This window comes from Montipora foliosa, chromosome 11, assembly GCF_036669935.1.
Source record: "Montipora foliosa isolate CH-2021 chromosome 11, ASM3666993v2, whole genome shotgun sequence".
NCBI lineage: Eukaryota > Metazoa > Cnidaria > Anthozoa > Scleractinia > Acroporidae > Montipora > Montipora foliosa.
The window spans coordinates 51,656,342-51,660,755 of record NC_090879.1 but is presented as its reverse complement, the minus strand read 5'-3'; the positions used below and the strand labels follow the sequence as shown (position 1 = coordinate 51,660,755).

The 4,414-nt window shown below is 40.7% G+C and overlaps 1 protein-coding gene across 1 annotated transcript in view; it reads right to left on the bottom strand.

The window, feature by feature from the left end:
* Positions 1–1,516: 1,516 nt before the first annotated feature.
* The window catches only part of LOC137977596 (leucine-rich repeat and WD repeat-containing protein 1-like), a 55,808-nt gene continuing 52,910 nt past the window's right edge, over positions 1,517–4,414 (bottom strand). The window contains exon 16 of the mRNA XM_068824867.1: positions 1,517–4,414. This exon is cut by the window's right edge and continues 720 nt beyond it. The gene's annotated coding sequence lies outside the window, so the exon portion shown is untranslated.

Sequence of the window (4,414 nt, the reverse complement as noted above, 5' to 3'; positions counted from 1 at the left end):
CGTTGTGTGATCGTGTACTTTCTTTGTGCGTAAAAGACGCAATATGACGTCATCTATAATCCCATTCCAGTCAATTGTCAATACTTGAAGAGTTTGGGGGTTGACAGCACAGCCCTGCGATATTGACTGCTGGGGTGGGAAAACAGTTTCAACATATCATTCAACATTTGATTCAACGTCAGTCCCAGGCTGCAGCCGTGGTTATTACTATGGATACGGATATAAACACGTCATTGAGAGACCGATTAGTGCGCATGCTCATACCCAGTTACCAGCCGTGTCGCCGTGTCTAAATTAGGCTCGATTACCAACCGCTGTTTCGGGAAATGAGCCAGCGCTCACTCCCGAAATTACGGGTGGACGCGTGAGGTGAGCCATTGTTAATCTCCGCCAATCTGAAACTCGCCTGCACAAATCGGTCTGGCATAATTATATTTTTTGGCTGCGAAGGTATCCTTTGACCCGGCCGGTTCGAGGTTTACAGTGCTTTTAAGGTAGGAAACATCGAAGATTTTCGACAACGAAAAGTGTTCGAGAAGCTGGAGAAAGGGGATTGCAGACCTGCCAACTCTCACGGTTCTGCCGTGAGTCTCACGATTTTTTGTCATTTCTCACGGTCTCACGACAAGGCTCCTCAATATCACGGGTTTTGGGAAAAATCATTCTGAAATGATTTAAGTTGTTGAATCAGAATAAAAATGGGAAATTAACGAGGAATGTTTGTGCCATAAATTGAAAAACTAAGAAAGAAGAACACTGTTCTTACTTTTTTGTACCCAGCTGTGATTTTCGCTTGTATTCAATAAACTTAATCGTTTTTCTCCGTGTCTGTCCGTCATTTTGAAAGGGGAGTAGGCCCTGGGAACAAGGCCTAATTCCTAGGCGTCTCCCGTGACACCTTGCTATAAGTTTCGTCCTAGTGATGACCTATTAGAATCATCAAAGAAGGCTGCATCTTACAACAGGGAACACAAATAAAACATTTAAATAAACTGTTAATGACTTTCCTCGACGAAAAAGGGGTTTGTTTAATCTTGATCGGGAAAAAAATAGAATCTCACTATTTTTTATAGAATCTCCAGATTTTTTTCCATGGGTCTCCAGATTTTCCTTTATCAGGGTTGGCTGGTCTGGGATTGTGTCATTTTCTACCGCATAAGTTTGGAAACTTCACTGATTTTCCAGTTGGCGCTAAGGTCAAACTACGGCTTTCAAATCCATTGCTATTGCAATTTTCTCCTCAGACTTCGCTAATGTAAGAGCAAGTAAATTGAAATTACTGCTGAGTTTATTGGTGGCAAAACGAGGGGGCCGATGAGGTCGACCGAGAGCTGAAGCGCCCGAAGATTTTGTTGATGATTCGCCGGTTGAATTCATACTCACATTGGTCATTTAACCACAAACTCAAGCTCGTATCATCTGGAAACTTGGCATAGACGTTTTTGGCATTGTTATGTAATTATTGTTTTGTTAAAGTCATTGTTTTGGGATGCCTAATGTCATTTCCTCGCAAATATTAACTTCGCATAAATTATATTTGAATTTACGTCACAGACACAACTTATCGCTCACGCGTCCAGCCGTCTCTTCTCGGGGAGGATACCCGAACTCGAGTGAGCGGCAGATATGGAGCTTATGTCTAAATAGGCCATTTCCGAGTTCATGTCTGCCTCCTCTTCAAAGCAAGTCTAAGTGCGCGGTTTTTGTGTTGGTAATTAGTTTAGTTTACATATGAATGAAACCTAATTTTCATAAGAAAAACTTCGCACTTAGACTCGCTTCGAAGAGGAGGCAGACGTGAACTAGGAAATACCCTAATTGTCATTTAAACTATCCTTTGATAATGACTGTGATTTTATCTTTTAGGTTTTTTTTAAGACTATCAACACAAACGATAACTAAGGAACAACGAATATAAATTTTAGTACTATCTTGACGCCTCTGGGTCACCGCTCCACCTCGAATGAGAATTACGCTTCTTTCGTTAGAATCTAATCAATTGCCGGCTTTATGTATTTACACGGGGCATAACTGAACCAAACAAAATTCCATTTTTAAAATAGAGACGTTTCAAGGGACAAGGTCACGCAATTTTATCACATAGGCTCACCATAAAATGGAATAAAACACCACGATACAGTAACCGCTAACACTGAATATGTCTGAAATGGCCCCGCCACACCAAGTGAGACACTTCATGCCAAGTACATAACAGATACCTTTAGGGCCAATAACATGAAAACCGGTCGTTTCGTGCACCTGAAGTGTAAAGTACTGATCTGCTCTATTTAAGCCTGAGAACTTGTTCTAGAATGGTTAGTTATTAATGCCCGTCGAGGGTGACAATAAATATACCGTACATGTAAGCATCTACACTTCGGCCAGTCTAATCCAGGATTATGTATTTGTCATAAAGTGTCCTACCTGACTCCAGTCACAACCGAATATAATTATCTGCTTTGAAAGATGGGAAAACTGGTCACAGTTGGTGATGACCACACAAAGAAGAGAAACGGGTTGAATACGGGGTTAACGACACAATTGATCTATAGCAATGCAAATTAGTTTGTGACGTCATCCTGGTATCAAAAGCATTCCCTCCATTTTAAATTATCAGTGACTTTTCCAACTTTAGAGAACCTCCAAATCGCGATTTTAAAAGCGTAAAAAGTTTTTTTTTTTAAGTAACCAAATATACTCCGGACGAGTGCAAAGAACTGATGCAGAAAACGTTTTCAGGCGACAGGCGCTAAAACCGAGAATGGATGGTGACGAGAGGGAACGATTGAAAGTTAATTTTCATAAGCTAAACACGCACTATTCGCCACAAAATGCAATGACCATGTCCCTTGATACAGTTGGTTACAGTGGAACCTCGCTTTTATCGAATCGAAGTAAAAATTCACTTCGGCATAGTTCGTTCTATTGGGGTTTCGTGAGAGGAGAGGCATTTCCCCCTACAATTGCATGAAAGTAAGTTGGGTTTAGTATTTCGTTCCTAGTACCGACAACATCGTCGTTATCTACTGGTTTCTTTAACGAGGCTCCACTGTATAATAGTTAGATAAAACATAGTTAATCGAGGAATTGGTTATGAAACCTAAAATCTTCAAAAGCGAGAACACTTTTGTCGCAATCGATCTTGAATTGACCGTGACAAAGCTCAAAAGTTTCCGATGTTTTTGCTTCGCAAGGGTTCGTCAATTAGTTTCGCAGAATTTAATCGAAAGATTTGATTGGTCATCTTGTCGAAAAAAAGTGTTTTGGGTCGTACCGTCAGACAAAAACGTGAAACAAAAAGACTTGTCGAGTTTCATAACCATCTCAATGCATTAACTATGGAATAAACAAGTCTGAAATGAGTTGATGGACTACTGCCCATAACTAGAATCAAAAACTAAGCGTATATTCCTGTAGCAGACCTGAGGAAGTCTTAAGGGTGAAGAGAGAGGGGGGAGGGACTCCCCTCCCTCCATCAAGAAAACCGTGCTCAGGCTACAAACGATCAGGCGACCAGAACACCTAACATTGACAAAGTGCCGAGGCAACAGAAACAACAATGAACGTCTGACCTGGTATGCTTGGATTGCGTTTTCTCATGCCACGGTGGCCATGTTGGAAAATAAAAAGATTCATTCGCGAATGGAACTCCAAGCAAAGAAATTTTACCATTTCAATACACCAATACCACAGCTTTTAACACGACCGAACACTCAACACTGGACGCCATAAACTCCAGACCGTCGAGACAATTAGTGCCTTTTACACAATGTAAAATAGGACTGTAATCCAAGATAGAGAAAAGACTCAATTCCACAAAGCACAGCGTTTCCGTGTTAACGCGCTTGTCCCTGATGTCAAAACGGTTAGTGTCAGTGATTGTGATGAATAACTCGCTTAGAATTTTCAGTACCATAGCTCGTTAGTTCAGTGGGTATCGGTGATCGAATGATGCGAGTAGTTGACCGGGTTCGATTCTCTCCCTCTTGTGCATATTTTGTTCTTTTTTTATGTTAAAGTGCTATTACGATTTACAACTTTACAACCAACGAGTTTAGTCTCTGTTCTCTAAAATCAAACAAAAACGGTAATGCGGTGAACCTGCATTAATTAACCAATATAAATAAGACAGAGAGGAGGAGCTTAAAACCCAAGAGCAGGCTGCAGCTTGTGTTAACCCTGAAAATGTTCTTTTCCAATCAGCAAACAGCCCAATTTCGATATATTAAAATACAGTCCTAAACAAAAGGCATCATCTCCAGGCTCTTCGGAGTGAACTCATACAAATGCTTATTTTTATTCCCCAGAGCCTCGAAATCATGTTCATTGTTTTAAGTTGAATTTTAAAATAGAGCAGTTTTCAAGTGACTGTCAAAGGTAATTACGCGATTGCAATTGCCACGCTTGGTGATTG